General features: G+C 33.8%; 1 protein-coding gene across 6 annotated transcripts in view; it reads right to left on the reverse strand.

Annotated features, from left to right (window-relative positions):
- The window catches only part of THSD7A (thrombospondin type 1 domain containing 7A), a 360,172-nt gene that overhangs the window by 179,205 nt on the left and 157,534 nt on the right, over positions 1–23,433 (reverse strand). The gene's annotated exons all lie outside the window — the stretch shown is intronic.

Genomic DNA, 23,433 nt, shown 5'->3' on the forward strand with positions numbered 1-23,433 from the left:
TATATATGTATTACTGTACAGATATCCTCTAACTAGGGGCTGCAATATTTATTTGTCAGTAAAGGATTTATGTTCAAACTCTATCTACTCCCTCTTGAATTAGAGGGATGTTGAATTCTACCTGTAATATACATAGGAAGATGAAGATGAAGTTATGGATGCCAATGACTAAGGACAAATGCACTTTGAGTTTTCTTGGAACCGAATAGCTTTGTGTTGATTCTTAGTTGAACTTTTGCCCATTCTCAGTAACCAATAGTACATGTTTAGAAGACACAGGCAGTCTGTTGCCATGACAGAGCCATCTTTTCCAATGAGAGAATGCACTGATAATTCTGTCTTGTCATTTAGGTGCTATATTTAACTATGATAATCAACCATACAGAGAGGCAGGTCCATTTTAATGTAACAACTCACATTCAATCTTCTTAATTCTACTGGCATGTGTTTGAAAATTGCACTCTTAGGAGACAGAGCTCAAAGCAACGAAGTCAATGTGTCTGAGTTGAGAAGTCTGGGAGGAAGGATCATCTGAAAGCAGTGGTCAAAGGGCCTTGTGAGTCAGCTCTGTTTTTCTTAAAACAGTGGAGAGGACTAAAACTCCATTTTTACTCAAAAGTCATGTGTTGAGCATTATGACGCATTAGATACAACATTAACCGTAAAGCAAAATGTTCTCTGTGATAAGCAATTTTTCACTCTTACACTTAAATTTATCCAAGGAAATCAGGCAGAATAATGTCCAAAACATGACCTCTATAATCCCTCTCTTACAAAATTCTCTCTATTTAATTTCCTTTTAGGTGCATTTCTTATCCTTCATGATATTATTTTCATATATGCATGCATATGTTATCCTCTATGTGACACATATTAAGTTCATATTGTATGTGCAGGCAGAAGATTAACAATTCCTTTAACCTTTTATAAAGAATGGGATCATTAGGTAACTGCCTCCAGTAACAGTTACCCTGGTAACATGATAAAAGTTGGGATGTCAGCTATGTTACTAGATCATATTATTTATGATAAAATGACCCCTTTGAATAAATTCCATCTGCATTGGGAAAACTATAAATACCTGTAGACAGTCAGAGCTTTGGGCCCCCCTTAATGTGGCAACTGTTAAAACAGGGCTTATTTATTTTTTTTTTTTGTGGGGACCTTGCAGCTATGCTAATGGGATTGTTTCAAGGGATATCAACACCTATGGAGCATGAGACTTTTAAGTCAAAGCAGCTCTTGGGCTTGTCTGATACAGAACTTATCTTTTTCCATCTTAGTTGGGTTGCATGGATTTCTAGAAGAATTTCTACCAGATGAGTAATGTCTTATGTAACAATGATAACTTCTGGTTCTTGTTTTATAACCTTCTAAGCAGACAAGCCCAAGAGCTGCCTTGTGTGACCTATGGTAGTCCTGTGCATCCTATGTATCTGGAAGTTTGTACAGCTTACATTTCATTCATTCATTCATTCATACATTCATTCATTTATATGAAATTTATTGGGGTGACATTTATTAATAAAATTATATACATTTCAAGCGTACAATTCTATAATACATCATCTGTATATTGCTTTGTGTGTTCACCACCCAAAGTCAAATCTCCTTTCATCACCATATATTTGACCTCCTTGACCTTCTTCTTTTTACCCGCTGCCCCTTTCCCTCTGATAACCACCAAATTGTTGTCTGTGTCTATGATTTTTTGTTTGGTACAATTTACATTTAAAACGTAACTCAAATTACCTCATTTAACAATCACAACAATCCTTTTATATGGGTACCATTATTATTTCCATTTTATAGAGAATATGTTCAAGATCATAGAGGTAGTAAACAGTGGACTAGAAATTGAACTTGGATTTTCTAAAATCAGAGCACATTTTCTTAACTAATCTTCTTCTCACAGTTTAAATTGATTATAAATCTCAGTTTGTAACTAGCTGAGGGTGATGCCAAAGTTACTGGCACATTGTAAATCAACTAGTATCACAATTTCGCAGCCCAAGATTTGTGCCATCCATGCACTTTGCAAGTGTGCTGCTTGTCCTAAACTGGACTTAGCAATTACGGAAACCACCCCCCACACACATTTTCCTAATAAATGTTAATAATTTTCAATACAGGTCCTACATATGAGAAATCAGTAGTAACACAAACACGAAGGTAGTATTAAGTGATATGATTATGTAGTTTTTAATATATGTGACATATATTGTCTGTCTGTCTGTCTATCCATCCATCCATCCAACCATCCACCCACTATAGTTTGTCTCTCTTGTAATTTTCCAATACCCCAAACCATTATTTCTACTTCAGAAGTACAAAGATGAGATTATGGTAATTAAGCTGAAAGCATAAAATTCTGCCTGGGGAGGCATAGAAGGTTATATGAAGTAGTAGATTACTATGGTAAATTTTAAATAAAATTTTAGAATTTGTTATATTGAGATAAACATAATTAAGAGAGATTTGAAAGAAAATAGCCTTTATTTGTTGGTGGATGGGGGAAATATAGACTTTTCCTTGGCCTCAATGTAAGGAGTCTGTGTTTAACAGGAGAAATATAAGTGGAATTGAAGCCTAGTTCAGATCCAGGGCAGTTATATAGATCCAGAAAAGCACCTGTGGGTGAGAGTACAATTGAAAGATTAGGAGCAAAAAGGAGATGATATTTGTATATTACATAGAATCTGCTTGCAAAAGATTGAATATTAGGGTACAAATTTGGAGGCAGGGAGACTATGATGATGATGATAATTATATCATTATTTATAATAAACATATATTGAGTGCTTACTATGTGCCAGACATTGGTCAAGCTGAGAGAAGTATGATCATGGACATAAGGTTGATCTTCATTAAATGTCTATTATGAGTCATATACTATGTTGAGTTTTACCTGCAATATCTCATGTAATCTTCAAAACTACTCTGTAAAGTGGAGATTTTTTTTTAAGATAAGGAAAATAATCTAAATGTCTCATCCAATTCTAGAAAGTAGCAAAACTGGGACTGTAACTAGATCTTTCTGCTTATGAAGTTTATGAAGATGTCAACAAAGACAATATCAACAGGAATTCAAAGGAGTTAGTTACAAACTATAAAAGGACATAGAAACTATACAACTTGATGGAGAGTTGACAGGGTTAAAAGAGAGGAAGGAGGTTTTAGAGAACTATACATTTGGTTCATGATGGTTTCATGACCCTCTGGGAAGCCAAAGGCATGGACTATGCTTCTGCAATGGTGACCTGGTAGGAGAAGTGATGGCCTCTGTGATGGTTTCCTTTTCATTTGTGTGGTATGGTCAAGATGCCAGATGGCTAAGACAGAATAGAACGAAATATTGGCTTTGAGACAGAACCAGCTATTACTTAGTAAACCTTGTATCAGATAAAATAATCAGATAAATATTGAAAAAAATGAAAAAGTATAGAACAAATTTTAATAATTGCATTTAAAGCAACTTCATTAAGAAATGACAAAGCACAGATATTCCCAAGAGTTAGTTTTAAACTATGATTATCCAGTATATTTAACATGTTTAAATTTCAGGTCAAGGTTAAAACTGATAAACTGTAAATTTCATTTTTGATAATTAAGTTATACTTCACACACACACAAAAATCTCATTTTAACTCTTTTTTTTTCCTAAAATTAATTCTGTAGCCCATTTAATAATCATAACACCTGTGAAAATATACCTTCTTTCTGAAGGTAGCTTAATTACTCTCCCAAAATACTATTATCACCCTTTACCTTCTTAAACAGAAACTTCCCAAGACCCTCATTTTCTCAAGCTCAAATCCAAATTTTTCTTTCTGGTAATCAAAGCTTTCCATTATCTGTCACTACTTCCACTGTTCTCTCTCAGGTGGTCACTAAGCCAAAATTAACTTTCAGTCCTCCTCTCCAGGAGCCTGCAATTCTGCCCTCTCTCCTCACTGTCTCTGGAGAACAGCAGCCCAGTTCTGTCTGCCCACTTTTAACTATGTTATTTGCTGCTTGGAATCCCATCTCCCACTCTTTGCCTCTCTGAAGTGAATTCTCTCAGGATATAGGTGGCATAGTTAACAGTCAGGGAAAGTCTCCACATGTGGCCTAAACCACCCCTCTCCAAAATAGCACCATGTGACAATTCTTCCTTCTCATGAGAAGCAGATGAAATTGTAGACTGAAAATAAGATGTCATAAACTACAGTGTCCCTTACAAATAGGTAGGCTGAATATCCGTATTGAAGTGGAAAAAAGTGACACCCGTAAATCCTCTGTTTAAACCCTCTTTGCTTAGAACTGACTTATTTAATCTGTCTCTGTCTCTGTTTCTGTCTCTCTTCATACAGGTATAAATATATGAATAAAAGCTTTTTCTCTTTTTTTCTTAGTGAGACAAAAAAGAGGAAAAAGGAAAAAGAAAAGTGTTATGGCTGGATGTCACTATAAGCCCTGTGTTTCTAATCTAGGGAAAGTAATAAAAGTGATCAGAACAGTTTCTCATTGTCTTACTGAAGCCTAACATCTGTGGTCTGGAGCACTGGAGGTGAAATTTGTTCTTGAAGACTTAGTCTAATCTAGAGATTCACTTCTCGAAGCCTGTCTGTGTACCAATGCTTGCCATTAACGGAGAGCTTGAACGACATGTAAAATCTCAGATCACCAGGCTACACTACTCAATCAGAACCAGTGTTTAATCACATTCCTAGGTGATCCATATGAACAATGACGTTTGAGAAGAGCTAACTCTCCCAATTACTCCAAAATGTAAAGCCATCCAGTATTTACAGTTGGCAAGTGAATCTTTACTAGAATAGACCTACTTCTCACAGACAAGAACTGAGAGCATACAAAATGGGATCTATTGTCAGATATTAGGTGGTTTATAAAATAATTGGATAGGCTGGAGAAGAAGGCTTGTAAGCCTCCAGGACAACTTCCAGCCCTCACAACCACATTGCCATTTCTCTGATCCACAAAACTGCTTTTGTGGCTACAGGAAGCCATAGTTCCAGCACAAATTTCCCATGTAATGGATAACTTCTACCTCTTCCTGACAACCTCAGTTTTGAATTCAAGCCTAACTCTAGCACACTGTTGGAGTCTAAACCACATCCAGAAACCCAGCTGCAAAGTACTTTGAATGCTTTGTTGTACGTTTTAGTTTTCTGCCTTTGCAGTACAGGAAATCCCACTAGAGCAGCACTAGTTAAAACGTGGTCCATGGATGAAGGCAACTGTGAGGGGTGTGTCATGAGCTAAGTGCAGGAATCGAAAGTAAGTACTGAGGCATTTTTACAGCAATTTGAAGTTTGAAACACTCAAGAACATGAGCTAATACCAGGTATACAGTATACAGTAGGACCATGTTATTGGATCTACAGGAAATAAAACAAAAACAAAGATGAAAACCAGCGATCACAATCTGATCCTTTGCCATAGATAGCTTGAGAAGCATCGCACAAGTGGAGTCAGATGATTCATGAGCCAACTAACCTATGGTACCCCCTAAACCCAGCTCAAATCCTAGCTTCTTCATGAGGCCTATAGATTGTGATGTGCTCATATGATTCTTCAGAAATATAAATAATTTTGGCACTTAAGAACATATTATCTATAAGTAAGATCCATGACTATGACTTTCTAAATACCTGTAGAACTGGTCTATAAAAAACACTAAGAGATTCTCATTGAATTAAAGAACATGTTTTCTTTCTGTAAGAGATACAAATGAATTCAATAACACTACTCATGTTATAGAAAGTTTTTTTTATATAGAGGATATTACCCTAAATCTTTTCATAGCATTAACAGGCACCCCCAAATTTTGTAATATGAAGAGACACAGTTTGGTGTTCAGAGTACATTCATTTTGTTTGTATAAAGTAAAATATATTGATAGGCTTGTATACTCTGTTATGATGACATAGTCACACATTTAATTTGATTAGGTGATTTGTTCTAAGAATTAAAGTGGTTGCCCTAATACTGGTCAGCAAAATATAAAGGTAATGGGGCTTAAACCACACATAGAGTACTGTTGTAACTCTATTGACCATTTCAGAAAAAAAATGGCATGCTTTTTGAGGTAGGTGCATTTTTCACACATACTGACATGTGACTGATAGGATACTGATAGCCATCAGCCAACTGACAGTCAGGTCTATAGTCCCCCCTCTTATGATTACATATAAACAGATGTAATTTTAAAATTATACTCAGAGGTTAACACAGGACATAATGCTCAGATACATTTATTATTTTTTTCTGTTAATCTGCTTTTTGCTTTTTCAATGAAAAAAAGTGAATGGACCAAGAGGACGGCCCAGGTTTTCTGACTCCCCAGTTTGTAGCAAGTTAGTAAATAATAAATGCTCCTAGTCAAGAGACTCGAGATATTCCTAAATTGCCACCTTGAGTTGCATGACTTTAATCAGGTAGCGATTACTCTGCCCCATAGCTTTTCTACATGGTGGGTTTACATTTTTCTAAAAGATCTTTATGGTCTCTTTCTTCAATAAAATTCAAGACTCTTAAGTTTTCACAATTTAATCTAATTTCCTATTGGCTTGTATTTTCAGATGGAATATTTAAAAATATATATTTTCTAAGCTTTCACTATATTTAAGCTGCATTCCTTTTTAAACATAAAATGAAATTTTCTGTAATTTACCATTTACTTATCAATTTGAATTAACAGTTTACAAATTTTCTGAGCTAATTTCATTTTCTAAGTGTGCCCTCTCCTTCACAGAATTCAGCAAGTTAGAAGTGATAATTCTTATAGAAGCAAAATGCATGCACAGTCAAACTGCTTTTTTTTGTAGAGACAGAGGTCTTTCCCCTTGCTTTGATATTTGAAAATCTTTTGTTGAGCTGCTGGGGAACGTTGCCAAATGGTGTCACCTGCCAGCTGGAGTGATCATATGCTCCCTATTAAAGCTGAGAGCACGTTGCTGGTCAACAGCTGAATGTGAGGATATCAGCACGGCATGTATTTAGTAATGGGATAAACTGCTACAGCAATGAGGCCTCCCTGGAAGAACCAATACATACATTTTCATCCTTTTCACACAGCAAATGCTTGCATGCAGCTGTTTCCTTATCACCCATGCTGTTCTAGGCAGCGAACCATAATGGAGATTCATGGCACAATCCCAAAGCTACCCCAAGTGAAAACTCTATTGATAGCTTTATGAGATAGGGTAAAAACTACCTACCAGACTTTAAAATGGTGTTATGTGGAATGATTGATTTTGGCAATTCTTTTCATCAAAGGCATTCTTTAGGAATTTTTGACTCTGTTTTTAAAACTCCAACTAAACAAAAAGAGAACTTAAACGTAACTACGGGGTATTTTAAGTACTACTTTGGGTTCTACACCCAATTTCAAATGTGTGTGTGTGTGTTGGAGAGGGAGGGGTCCCGGCACCAATAACAGCAAGTTGTTCGAGAATTCAGCTTGATTCTGACACTGTCTACCTGGAGATTCTACAGGTTAAGGGTCCATTTGTACAAGACTGCTCCACCCGCCAATTCAGACCCCAGTTCCAAGTCCAAATTGTCACCTGTACTTATGAACAACTGGGTATAAATAAAAGGTTCCCATGATTCCCTCTTCAGGTTCAATTAATTTGCTAGAGCGGCTCGCAGAACTCAGAGAAACGTTTTACTTACTAGATTACCAGTTTATTATAAAAGGACATAACTCAGAAACAGCCAGATGGAAGAGATGCACAGAGCAAGGCCTGGGGAAAGGGCATGGTGTTCCCCTGCCCGGTCCAGGCATCCCAGTCTCCCAGCACCTCCATGTGTCCACCAAAGGGGTAGGGCTTCGAACTCAGTCCTTTTAGGGTTTCTGTGGAGGCTTCATTATACAGGCATGACTGATTAAATCATTGACCACTGGTGACTGATTCAACCTTAAGCTTTTCTCCCCTCCTTGGAGGATGGAGGGTGGAAATAAAAGTTCCAACCCTCTAATCACATGATTGGCATCACTGAAACGAGTCTCCATCCTTAGGTGTGTTCCAAAAATCATCTCATTAACATAATAAAAGATACCTTAATCACTCTCAGTACTTAGAAAATTCCAAGGGTTTTGAGAGTTGTGAGCCAGAAACTAGGGACAAAGACAATATACATGAGAAATAATTTTGGTCATCTGAATGACCACATATATATTTTTATTATACATCACAATATCACTTATCAATTATTTAAAAGATTACCAAGTATCAACTCAAATATTGATTAACTGTCATAACTTTTATGACAAATGGAAAAGAGAAATCATATCTAATATACTCAATTTGAGGAATAGAAGTAAAAGACAAGAAAGCTTTGGGGCTACAATAATGATTGGAAATTTTTTTCTATATTGACTAGAACATCGGATTCCATTAACATTCACCTGATCTGGCCAAATCCCCATTGCTTGGACAATCTGGAGGTCCCCATGATCATTCGATTGAAATTACTATAAAATGTAGTCATGAAATGTAATTTATAATTCATAAAAATATTTAAAAAATCATTTATTATAAAATAATACCGCTTTTTCTTGCTTTTGACCAATTCTAGGACATTTTCCTGGTCTCTTTTTTTCTTTTCTCTGAACTTTCACTCTTAGATGAACATTTGTAGCCATGACTCCAACCAAAATAACTAGACATATTTCTATTTACCTCAACTATAATAGCTCAAATATAATTAAACCAAATTCAACCTCTTCCTCTCAAAGTGACTTGCTGCATATCTTTCCTATTCTTCCTGATTCTTCATTGTCAATTCTCCCCTATGTCAATTAAGCAACAAGTTATCAAAAATCCCTATACAAAGCATTTTTTTCAAATCATTTTCTGATCTGTTTCTACTCTTTTAATCCTGACTCAAGTATTCTTTGTCTTGTGATAGGAGTAGGATAAACTCCATCTTTCTTTAATCTGCCCCTAAATACACCACCCCACATTGCCTTGTCAGAGTAAACTTTCTGACAGATTTATATTTATCCAACTTATCACCTGCTCAAGAACCCACAATGGTTGGCTTAGAGTCCACTTCATTCAGTCAGAACCCCTGACTTTCCAGGTCCTTTGCACCATTCCTATCAACTTCTCATGGAAATATGGTGTGTTGACTACATATTTCCATGTCTTAAAACTTCTGGTTCTCTCTCATTCCCTTTGGCTATCTTAATCTTTCAAAGGCCTGCTCCAACCCATGACATCTTTACTGAATACCGAATTTAACATGGAAAATTTTAAATATTAAATTTAGATTAGCAAATGACACACCCAGAATTGAGGAGACTTACTTTAATAGTGACAAATGCCTGTATCAAAGAGTCATATCTGGTTTCTGAGAATACTGGATTATCAGGATTGACAAAAAGGGGCCAACTGGTCCAGAGTAGGCAAAATTTAAATGGGGCAGACATTCTGCTTCACACAGAGAAGGGTTCCTAAATATCATTACCGTCCAACATGTAAAGAGCTGCCTAAAAAGAGACAAGTTCTGGAAGAACTGAAGCAGGGTTTAGGTGAATATCCATTATAGGGCAGTGTGGCTTTAAAGAGGGGGGCTAAAGGGACTTTAATGAGAGGTACGCCTGGAAGCTCACCCCCAGTTCATCTGGATAAGCTTATTTAATTTTTTTTAAATATCGCAAGCAAATGTTTCAGTAGGTTTAATTAAATTTTCTGGTGCCATTTTTTTTTCTTTTTGATAGTGTCAGAAGAGAATTGGTCTCGAGAGTGTGAAAAGACCTGTCTGTGTACATGTCCTTTCTTTGTAATGTGATCTTGAGCAAATCAGAAATCCTCTCTGAGTCTCTAAATTAGGGACAGCAGAATTGGGCTTTTCTATTTTATATCATAGTTATGAGAATCATGTGAGTAACTGACATAAAAACTATTTGAAAACTGTTAATTCCTACAAAATGCCAGGTATGAAGATATCTGAATCCAACTTTCAGTATTAACTTTTTTCTCTGGAATCTACCTGGCACAGAAAGGAACACTTGATTATTTAATATCTCTTGTTCATCTCTAATTTCTGCATGTGTGATACTATTTTCTCCCCTATTGGACTTTATACTTTCTCAAATATTATAGCTCTATTTTATTTATTCATTTGTTTGCTTTGTCTCAATATTGGGCAGTACATAGACAACATACAGTCAGTTGATAAACTACATGATTTAGACAACCAAATTGGAAAAAATCATTGTCAGTATAGCAGGTGAGGATAGTAAAGATTATTTTATACATAATCTAGAGAAAAGGCTTTAAACTGGAAGACATAAAGTGTCCTTGAGAAATAGTACTTTAAAATATCCTACCCACTAATCAAAAACTAATAAACTTGAAATATGCAGTCTGTAGGATGAAGAATAGTTTGTTTAGTTCTTTCTACACTGAGAGAAATGGGAAAGCTAAATCATATAAAAAGAAGATAATTCTATTTGCTATTCTATAATGCATCCTGAAAGGCTTCAAAAGGCTCAGAGAAGAAACCAAGACAGTCAGAAATAGGACTTGAAAAATCAACATCTTTAGATAAATTATAATTAATAGGAAAAATGAAAAGTCATTACAATTACATGGGAATTCTTGCTAGAATATTTGTTCAACTTAATGGAAAATTGCCTATTGTTGGCTATATTTCTGCCTCATCATTTTCTTCATTATGTTCCAGTATATGTATTTTGTAATCTCAAAGTTATTTCTCTTTAGTGGTAGAAATCTCTTTTGTAGAATTACAAAGTTATATAGGAATATTAATAAAAAGGAGAGGGCAGATTCCCTGTTTAAATATTTATTTTATATCTTATAATACAAAGAGAGTTTCAAGTTATAACTGAAGTCTGGACTCTAATAACTACAGATGTGAAAGAACCTCATACTTCAACCACAACTGTATATATTTTTCAAAACTAAGAGAATATGAAAAGATATTTATCAGTTAAAATGCTGTTGTTTTCATTGCAATCTACTTTTAATGTTAGGAAAGACTTACCCAAATCGACATTTAACATGAAATAAAAAAAAAACAAATCCAATTTTTATCTTAGAGAAGAAAGACTATGCATTAAATGTATGCAGATGGCACTCTCAAATATATAGATTTTCATTTTGGGGTGGGAGGCTTTAATACAATATGTTATTTTATTATACTACCTAGTCTATGATAACTGATTAACAAGGCTATTCTTCAGAGTATGTTAATTCTAATATTAAGGGATAACTGTGAACTCAGGCAAGAGCCCAGTTATATTACTTATGAAAATAATTACCGTGCATTAAGTGTTTACAAGGTAATAAATATTTTGATCAATTTCATTAATATTAATAACTATAATCATTGATTTAATGGTTTGGTAGGCATTACATTTCATTATTTGTTCAGAAAGCTACTATGCATACTGGATTTGTAATCAAATGTAATAAAGTCATAGATTGAATAATATAATTTACTAGGTTTTAAACTTCCTGAATCAAAACAATATATAAAAACACAGGAGGGTGCTAAAGGTGGTAGGTCAATCTAGGAAGCATTGCTGTGACTGGCCATAAGTATCATAAAGTGCATATATAGACAGACAGACAGATAATAGATAGATGATAGATAGATAGATAGATAGATAGATAGATAGATAGATAGATAAATTTTCTCCTCCTTGAAAGGAATCCAAGATAATAACTGACTCTTCAGTTTTACAGATGAGGTAACTATGACCCAAAAACCTTTAGAAAATTGCCAAATTGATAGAATTGCTTCAATTGGACATTTAACATTTCAAGTGCTGCTATCTTAGAGCCTACTGAATAGCCTTGAGTTCTTTACGTCAGTACCCCAGCCCCAAACTATAATATCCTGAACTGCCTAAGAGAAAGGCACCAGATTCTTACTGCTGGGTTCCATGCCCCTCCAGGTGGCTTTACTGAATAGCACCAGCATGACCCCATGCTGCTCTTCCTCACCATAGCATGGTCTTCAAGGAGTCTGCGGGAAGCAGCAGTTGCCATAATTGCCTTGGATAGCGTAAGGCCTAAACTGTAGGCCTCCCAGGGCACAGCAGTATTCTGCTGGCACTACCACTCTATATTAGACAATAAGCACAACTGAACTAGATTCCCAGACTCTGGGAAATGGAGAGGTCCTAGGAACAGATGAAGAGAACAGCTTCTCTTTTCAAAGAGATTACTTCGCAAAGTTTTCTTTCTCAGTGCTTTGATGCCTTTTTATATTCTTGATGTGGGTATGAGGATCAAAATCTGTCAGACAAGTATCCAGATATTTACTTTTGAATCATATATGTGTTTCCTAGAGATACACTGCATATCTGCAAAAAATAAACATCCGTAGACATATGTTCATATTTATTTAAATGTATGTAGGCAATGTGTCACTAGGAAAAGTATCAGAAGTGACTTTATAGGGGCACATATTTTCATAGTATATTTTCATAATATTACCAGATCATCCTCCAATATGACAATCTTAATTTATATGCTGATCAGCAGAGTATAAATACCATTTCATCATATCCTAACCCAAACTTGATATTATAAAAATTTTATATACAGTGTTTAAAACTGGAAAGGTGATAAGTGGTTAACTCTTTGTTGTCTTACTTTGTGTTTCTCTGATTATTCGTGAGGGTGAACATCTTTGTATTAACCAACTGGCCTTTTGTATTTCAACTTTGCTTTAACATGGTGAAGAGAAAGGACAGTTATAGTATCTAACCTTAGGGTTGCATTAACTCTCTGTCATAGTTTTTTTCTGCAGGAATTTTATCCATGTCATCATCCCATAGGATATCTATAAGGTTGACAGTATGCCAATAACATTTTATAATTAAGAGTAGCAAGTACTCTAGAGTCTCTGGTAAAACATTTGAATGTAAGAAGTGAGAAATGGGTGAGATATAAATTCAAGGGATTCCCACCAATTTCTGACTGAGTTTTTTGAGTGTCCAACCATCTTGGGTAGATGATACCCAAGGTAGAAGGCAAATTGCTGTATACCTTGCTCCTCTTACACTAAGAAAGAGGTACAATATTAGGGGGAACTCTTTGGATTATAGAGGAAACACAATATTTAGCACTTTGATTTGATCCATTTACTAAGAACACTAAATAAATTGGCAACCTTGAATGAAGCCCAGAACAAAACCAACCAATCAACTAAGCACTTCCAGTTCATTCAGGCTTTTACACCAGCAGCTCTGTTATGAATCTGTGGAACTAACGGTCATGGAATAATCACAAAAGAGAGTCTCAGGTTTTTGTGCAGCCATGCTTTAACTTTATATCTGAATCCCGCCTACCATGGGTGTCACTCAGTTTCTTTCTCCAGTCACTTCAACACTTGGATGTGGAAAAAGTGAACAGGCTGCCAATAATGAAGGTTTTGAATGAGCTCAAAATATGCAGTTCCTTCATTAAAGTTAACTGGATACCACTATTCTAAGTGTCTGTCCCACCAGTGGAGAACCTTGTCAGCAGTGGAGAACCTTGAGCCCTGGTATACCACCACCACATTGCCTGGGAGAATCTGTGACCACTGGAAGATTGAGCTTTTAATCCTGTAAAAGGGGCAGTTTGATATCACTGGAACAGACTATTGTTTTGGCTGTGGATTTGTCTTCCTTTTTACCACGCTTCTGCCAGCACCACCTTCTAGACACTTACTCAATGCCTTATTTAGTCGTGGAATCCTACTGTTTCTGAACAGTTACTTATTTTACAGCAAACGATTGAAGGGAATGGAATGACCATAATGGAATCCACTTGTTTTAACATCCAGAAAGAACTGGCCCTATATTAAAGATAGAATCATCGAAAGAAGTTTCAGATAAGATGCCATCTGGGAAATAATAGTGGGTGAAATTGAAATGTTTTACCTGAACCAGCAGCAAATATATGGCACTATTTTTCCCAGAGCCAAAATATATATTTCTAAGAACCAAAGGGTAGTATAGGGAGCTATATCTAAGGATCTACTTGAAAAATTTTGGTTTGCATGACTTTGGACATCCTACTTTAAAGGTTTTAGTTCCCAAATGATGAATGCTTTTACTAGGAGATAACATTTCTAGTGATTTGGAAGCTGACACACAATCAATAGGTTGGTTGTGATTCTTCCTACTACTAAGTCTTCTAGTAAAACTATTACTTAGTTGGCTGTGGTGATTGGTCCTGATCTACATAAACAAATCAAGTTTCTGTTTCAGAATAAAGGTGCCTCCTGATACTACAATGTCTAGTGTTATGAAGGCAGATATATCAAGCTCAAACCAATAGGACACTGATGCTTGGAGTCAGTCGACTAGATAACGGTTCCTGAACAGCTGCAAATCTAGCTAAAGGCAAAAAGAAAATTGAATATACACTGAAAGAACTAAGTTACATTTCACAGCTATGGCCTTAAAACCAATTACATAAACCAAGACTATGCTAGCATTTCTTTCTTGCTTTATTATGTATCTATGTATTCATTTATAATATTATTTTTTTCTCCTTATTCTCCATTATTTTTTATATAAGGCATGCTCTAAGTGGATAATATCATTGGTAGATGATAGATAAACAGATATATAGATAGATAGATTGATTTTGGATTATAGCTGAACTATGATCAAGGGATGGAATTGGGTGACTAATGAAACTTTGGGGAGAAGGTGAATATATTTTCCTTTATAAAGGGATAGTGCAATTTCAATAGCATGTGTTTACTATGATATTTGATATATTACAACAAAACCAAAGTATTGTAAATATTGAGTGTCCAAAGGAGGGGCCCGATCATAGCAAAAATCACAGACTATTCAACTCTACTCTAATCTCCATGGAGCAAGTCTTTTTTGTACATAGAGGCTGGAAAGATGAGGGCCACATATCTCTGGCTCCCTTGCAGCTTGAGTTACACATGTGCACTAGATTTTGTAAGGCAAATGCAAATGTATGCAACTTGGAAGGGATAAGAATACAACTACATGCAATTTATGGGATGTGATCATCCTAAATGGAGGCAAACAGTGACAGAACAGTGACAAAGCAGTAACAGGTGTTTGGCTATTCTTCACCATCTAGAATGCAGCTTCTTTTTATTTTTATCTTTTATTTCATTTTTTTAGGTGAAGCAACTCTTGGTTGACCTCACAGATTGCAAGGACCTTGTCAGCTTACAATCCCTTATTTTTATTATTATTATTATTTTTTTATGCCTATAGCACCTGCTCTTCCTAGGTGGTTCATATCCAAGTACTAACCAGGCCCGACCCTGCTTAGCTTCTGAGATCAGACAGGATCGGGCTTGTTCAGGGTAGCATGGCTGCTTTTGTCTTGCAGTTTTTGTCTTGAGGGATACTGAGTAGTGAGTAGAGGCATGGGACCTCTGCTGGAGCTGTCATACGGCGGTACTGGGTAATTCTCCCAGCTGTACTGCTTTTGGCTATGTAGCATCCAAGCTTGTTTCCCTGTCTCTCCCAGGAATTCTGCACTCTGCCTATTGTCACTAATAAACCCCTTTCCGCTTTTAAACTAGCTGTTGTGGACTCCATTATCTGCAGATAAAACACTGACTAGTATACTAATTTTCTAATAAATTCTCTTAAGTCTGTAATTATTGCTTTGGCCAAATACATATTTTCATATACAGTGTACTCATTTCCTATAATTTATAAATGGCTTTCATTTTTTTTTTTTTTTTAGCTTGATTTCCTCTTTAGCCCAAGAGTACATATTTTTCTTTTGGCCACCTTTTAGTTGCCAGTTTCTAATTGTAATGTGTAATTATAGTAAATATAGTCTGTCTAAAATAAGTGGAAGAACATCGATTTAATCCAGATTTGTCTGGTCTCACACAATGTATTTCATCCACCACATTATCTAATTGTGACCTCTGTGATTTCCTCCATTATTTTAATTACTTTAATGGGGCAAATCCATCCACAAATTAGATATTTATTTGTTTTCTTCTATTCTCTTCCACTATTTAACATTTAAAAACTATATCACTAGTATTCATTTTGTTGTACTGTGTACAGTAGGGCCCTAAATTTATTTTAAAAAAATAATTCTCTGTCTCTAAACTCTTGTATATTACTAATACTGCAGTGCTATTTATTGAATAAATTTTCAATTTCGCCCACTGATTACATACTTCCTCTGTGACACAATAAAACTTTAAACACAGAAACTTTTAATCCCTTATTTTTTTTTTTCCAACTTAATTTTTATACGTATCTCTGCACCAGTGTGGGCACATTACTGGTCTCAGTAACTTTTAACAATTTGCTACTCCTTTCTTCATCACAGTATCACAGATCTCAATTTCTCTGCTTTTAAGAGGAAAATGGACAGTGTTCTGATTTCACCTTTCTCCTCCCAGTAAGTTGGAAATATAATAAAATCAGGACAAGAGGACACGCACGTGTGGGAACACCAGTAAGGCACATGTCTTGTCATAACAATGCGTCTGACAGTATTGATCAAAAGCTATCTAGTGAGGCAGAAAAACATTTTGGAGGGCATTGCTTTATCCTAACCGAGAATAATGTAAAATTTAAGAAGCATAGCCAAAGTTGAAATATTGGTCTTTTCTCAATTTTTCTTACACATTAAAGAGAATCCAGAAAATGTGGATTAACAAATTATGCACTGCTTAAATTGTTAATTCTCTTATTCAGTTAATCCTAAAAAGCCTAGTTTTTCTGTTGCTCTGATTGCTTTTCATGAGAGTATATAACCCTGCAGCATTTTTCTTTTTTCTTCTTAGAGAAGAAAGGCAAAGGGGAAAACATTAAACAGTGAAAAGAGCAGAAGAAGGCTGTAAATTCTCACTGGTTATTGATTTTTATTTTCTAAAACAATAATTCAATTAATATTTTTATTTTTAAGGTTATTATCTTATTCTTCAAGAAGACTCATAAAAAAGAACACAAACAATATTTTTAGAATCTCACAGTGATGACAGAGTAGTGCTTTGCAAAATAACCATAAGTTTATGCAGATATATCTAGGCAATGCATTCTATGAACCCACAATTTCCTCTAGCCAAAAGAAACTTTCTACCTAGTCCATAAGACTTTGATCCCTCTTGAATAGCTTTATAGAATGATTATACAGACTTGTGCTCTCCACATTTACCAGTAGCTGACAGAAGAAACTTGTATATGCACAACACACACACACACACACACACACACAATTTAAAACACAAACTATGTTTTATTTTTTTCTACTAGTCTAACTTTTGTTTTCGATTGCTATAGCCAACCTCCAAATGTGATTTTAAAACTTCATATATCTTCCTTCTGCTTTTTCAATATATTACATTTACTTTTTTTGTTCATTTATTTAACTTTTTTATTATAAGCCACCCCAAAATCCTTATTGGAAGCAGACGGATTATAATTATATAATATAAATGTTAACAGAGATCTGAAACAGATAAATTTCTAACATTTTTATTATTAGCAAATGACATCAATACTTCACACTATCACATATTATCAACAATCACTAATTTTTTTGTTGTTTCATTAAATACCCTTAGTTATATATTACCGTCTGGTCTAATTAGGAAGTGAACTAGGATAAGGGAAAATTAAACACAATGTTTTGTTTCAATGCTTAACTTATTCTTGTTTAAGTAATAGGCTATTTAAGAGATCTAGAGTTAATTGAAAATCGCCATTATCAAGAGTCTCTTTTCAATTAGCAATCGGAAAGGAAGAATATATTGTTGTATTTGAAGACCATGGATCTTATTGCCAGCTTTGGGTTCCAGAGGGAATTAACAGAACAGGAACTCTAGTAACACTTTGTACTTCCTTAAACAGGATTCGATTTGTGTAGATTCCATAACACAGTCCATCTTATAAAGCCTCCCACCTTGAATTATTTTTATAATAGATTAATCTCAATCCAGAACATAGAATAAATTCGAGATTTCCTAACTATTTACAGAACTTCTGAAGATAAAAGAAAACTCAAATACTATATTACTATTACATGATTTAATTTTTATCACATATTTTCTGTACTAATAATTAAAAATAATTATTTCATATGGTATTTGCCTTTGCCTGACTTATTTCACTTAGCATAATACCCTCTAGGTCCATCCATGTTGTCATAAATGGTAAGACTGCATTCTTTTTATGGCCGAGTAATATTCTATTGTATATATGATCTTACTTATTTGTGGAACCTAAAGAACAAAATAAACAAAACAGAAACAGACTCAAAGATACAGAGAACAAACTGATGGTTGCCAGATGGGAGGGGGGTTGTGAAGCTACGTGAAAAGGTGATGAGATTAAGAAGTAAAAATTGGTAGTTACAAAATAATCATGGGGATGTAAAATATAGCATAGAAAATACAGACAATAATATTGTAATAACTATGTATGGTATTAAATGAGTACTAGACTAATCAGTGGAATCACTTCATAAGTTATATAAATGTCCAACCACTACGCTGTTCACCTGTAACTAACATAAAATAATATTGAATGTCAACTGTATTTGGAAAAAAAAAGTTGAAACTGCTTTGTTCAGGCAAGTAAAACTATGATGCAAATGAAAAAATTGACATAAGCATTGGAAAAGTTGAGAAATTTCTTTTGTTAATGCTATCATAATATACTCTGAAAAGTGGTAGAGTCGAGACTCTAATAAAAACTTTTTGGAATTAAAAAGAGAATTGGCAATGCGGATGGCAGATGGATATGTGAAATATATACAAATCAATAGTTTTACCCTTGTAATAAGCACCAAGACTCAGAAATGTTAAACACTATTTATATTAGCAAGAAAAGATCACTTGTAAAATAGGAATAAATGCAGCAAAAAATATCCAGGATCTATATAAAAATTATATTATTTAAAAACATGACACAATACAAGAGAAGAAGAAACAGAAAACTATCATACAGTCTTGATGGTATCCATAGTTACATTTAGTTATAAATTATCTCAGTTAAAATCACGACATGGTTTGTCTTACAATTAGATATAAAGACCTGTGTTACAACAGCTAGAAAACCATGAAAAAGGAGAACAGAAAGAGGAGCACTTACCATTTAGAATACAGCAAAATGTGTTATACGTTTGCTGTAGAAAAACCTATGTGGTATAGTACAGGATAAAACAAATGCATCAGTCAGATGAGAATTCAGAATTAGATTCTATAAACTCTGAGATAGCAATAGTTCAAATAAATGAGGAAGATATGACCTATTTAAAATGGTGCAAGATATCCAAAGTAAAGAAATAACTGAAGCCCTGACTTACACATACCCAAAATAAAGTCCAAAAAGAAAAGATGTAAATTTAAAATTATAAAAACACAATATAAATCTTTTGAGAAAGTTTAGGAGACCAAATTTGTAATCTATGTCTAGGAAGACCACCTTAATCTCAACTGAAAATGCAGAAGCTGTAATAAAAAGAAAGACATGTCAGATGTTTAAAAATTTAGAACTTCTAATAGTCAGTAGATTAACGATAAATTTAAAAACTGTAAGTGAATATTACAAAGATTTGATTACTATAAAATAACATGAGCTTTTATAAATTAGTAAGAAAAACAGAGACAGAAGAGAAAAATACTCATCTTTTGTTCATTATATATATAGATGCATGGAAGAGGAAACTCAGAGAGCTGTATACAAATGATAAAACGTTCAGGCTCACTACCCAGAGAAATGAAAATTCAAGTAACAATGTAAAATCACTTGATATGCATGAGACTGGCAACAATTAAGAGCTTTTGTTCAGAGAAAAGACAGGGAAAGGTTACTCTTAAACATTGCTAATGAAATTGTTAAGTGTTGACCACCGTTTTGGAAAGGATCTAGAAATATCTTCTAAAATTAAATTTAATCAGCAATCCCACACCTGGGAATATACACTATAGAAATAAAAATACCAGTTCACATAAGCATATATATGAAGATATTTATTGCAGGCTGGTTCCTGGTAGCCACAACCAGAAATATAGTAAACCCCCATCAACACGATAGGGAATTTAAGAATTTAAGAAGAATGGATTAGAGCTATTGTGCACAAATTGGAAGAGTTTTCATGAGGTTCCATTTAGCAAAAAAACGACATGCAGAAAAATGTGTAGAATATAATCCATTTTTAAAACTGGGCAAATGTTTGTTGTATGCATACATGTATATGTATAACCAATATGTATAGGTTCATATGAATACAGCTTGTTAACATAACTTATAACTTAAGATGTGCTTTATGTGTGCTAACATGACGCAAGTAAGAAGATAACACATTTAGCATGATATAATCAAATTTATGTAAAATTATATGATATAGATACATAATGATGCATAACCACCAAAATATTAATAATGGTTATTTTAGTGTGGTTGAACTCTATGTGGCTTTTACTTTTTCTTTATATTTTAATATAATCTCAGCTTAAAGATATGTATTATTTATATGAACAGAAAAATAAACCTATTTCCATTGTGTATAAAGAGTAATAAATATAAATGTTTTTTTAAAATAATTATATTATGCAATATTTATATGTAAGCTAGAGGACACAAAGTGCAGAAATATGATCAAGAAATTTAAAAAACTGGTTCATTTATTGTTACTGAAATATATTGGATTTTCAAAGCTTTCAGATACAAATTTTAATGTAATTTTTAATACTAATGACTGCAACAAATGCTCATAAGTGATTCAACTATAATCTCTGCAGCCATATCTAGTCATAAATAACTTTCAAAAAATAAATCTTGATATGGTTTATGAGTCTTACCTGAATTTTTAATTTAAAATAGCCACATGAATAAAAAACAGTTTCTTTCGCTTCTGTACTTTTAAGATGATAGGCAATATGGAGAAAGGCACAAAGAAATATGAATATCAAGTGATCTTAATATGTGAATCAGTTTCAGTATTTATGATCTTCTCTGATTATATAATTGAAATTCTGATGTTTTCTCAGAACATTGGGACAATCTTGTAATCATCCTATCTGTGCCTATCTCACATTATTTCCACTTTTGTATAACTGGAAATTGCTGATACACTTGTCTCTATCAGTTACTGATCATCTCTAAATTAGAGCAAGGCTCTAGTCTCTTACTTCTCTCTCAGATCCAGAGAGTAAGTTGGTAATGGCAAACCATGCAGTTAACAAACATCTGATCAGTTATGTGATAACCTTTCTCAATGAAAACTAGGTATTTAAATAATTAACCATTTTATTCTTTATGCCTTTTTTCTACAAATACCGGAAAGTTGTAATTCCAATGACTGTTCAACAATCATTTTGTTTTACTGAAGTATGATGCATTATTAGTATTTTTAAAGCATATTTTAGAATTCTAAAATATTTTATCCATTTTGTCTTTTATAAATTTTCTAGAACAAATTCACCAGAACTTATTTTTTAACCAGCGATACACCTATGGCACTGATGTTCCTGTCCTAGATTAATTCATTTGATTTACATGCAGAAGTACTATCATGCATTTGTATACTAACGAAATAATAAATACAATATTTATAAGGAGATTACACATATAAAGACATACACGAATTTCCTTTAAAAACTGACATTGCCAATATGGTCCTTTCTAATAGAGATGGTCAGTGCAGAATAATATAGGACAACTGCCTCCACTCCCAACTCATTCTCCGCTTCACTTGTTCTTCTGGCTCCCCTGGGTTCCAGATTGTCAGCTTCATAATGAAAGTAGGAAGTAAAATGAAACTATGCAAAAATATGTCACCAGTGCGCTCTTACCAAGAAACTCCACAAATCACATTTAATAATGTTTTCTTTCAAGCTGATTTATTTCACAACACCCTGCTTTGGTTGTTCAAATGCAAACAGTTTCAGAAATCAAATTTGCAAGTCTAAAATTAAGATGACACAGAAGAGCATATGCATTATTCATGATGATTTCCCAGCGTTTCCTAGTCTGACTTATAGTTGTCAAAATTAACATGACATGACATGATTCATTATCTGTTTCTCTCAACACTGTATCATTCAAATCATGACAAATTCAATTAAAACTAGTTTTGATTCATATAAAGATAAACTTTATATGTTTATAATTATGACATACTCTTAATAATAATTTCTTCATAATTTCTAACACAATCTTCATTTTCATATTTTTACTTTTTAATTACAGATTTGATTCACCTTATATTTCTTTCTTTATTTTCTTTATTACATAAAAAAAACTCCTACATTGTTCTGAACTAAGTCACAGAATTCTGTTTTTATGGAGGGGTGGTTACAGATATAAACCCTTGGCACTTAAATATACAAATTTATAAACAAAGTTTCTTTGTATCCAGCTTTATTTTGAATGCAGTGTCTTACAAGTTAGAAAATAGATAAGGATGAAATAATTTAGAAATACTAAGTTAATAAATGATTTTGCAATGAAAATCTGTGATGCAGTAATTTTTTCACAATGGAAATTTCTATGATTTATTTCTATTATTAATTTCTAATATTTATTTCAATGGCATTGGCTGTTACATATTTGTATTTAATTTGTTGAATATCACAAATCATGTGACAATTTAAAACAATATCTTTATCATAATTGTATAACTTTTATACAAAGAGAATTTTATTTTGTGTTTAGTAGTATGTAGCTAAAAATAACATCATATTGACAAGATTTTGAATGCTTCTAGAATTTAAAATAGTTTTTCTCGCTAGTGTAAATAGAACTCGAGATTCTGTGAGCTTAGCAGAAAGACAGAACCGTAGTAAAATGTGTATACTTATGAAGTAAACACATATCTTCTTAATACTGTTTTATCTTACCATATTAAGGTACATATTAAGGTGTTCATTTTCATTTGTAAAATCACACATACAATGGTTTCTTTCTTCCTATGAAGTATAAATCTACCCCTTTGAGAGACATTTAAAGAACCTAAGAAGGTAAGAGTTATGTCTCATCGTTTCTCCTTTTGTTTTCGATTATCTTAACCATCTAATTATTTTAGTCATTCTTTATTATTAATAAAAATTCACTTTTGCTCAGCCATCCTAAATTTACACAGCAATTTTACACGTATTACTTTTTTCTATCTTCACAATAATTGTGAAGATACACATACATAATGTAGAAATATTATCTCCATTTTGGAATTAAGAAAGCAATGGTAGAGTTCTGACTTGAATCAGGCTGCCTGAGTCTGATTCTGGTGTTCTAATACATCGATTGCATAACATTGCTCTAGTGTCTAGTATGACTTAGTTTCTAAGCTCTTAGCAGATGAGGACACTATATCCTCTTCTCAGACTACTCGAAAGTGAAAGGAAGTGCCTTTAAAAGGGCCACCAGGGACTCAACTACCTTAACTTATCTGTCTTAACTTCCTTGAATAACTAAAATTGTTG

Source organism: Pteropus medius, unplaced genomic scaffold (assembly GCF_902729225.1).
Source record: "Pteropus medius unplaced genomic scaffold, Ma_sr-lr_union100, whole genome shotgun sequence".
Lineage (NCBI taxonomy): Eukaryota > Metazoa > Chordata > Mammalia > Chiroptera > Pteropodidae > Pteropus > Pteropus medius.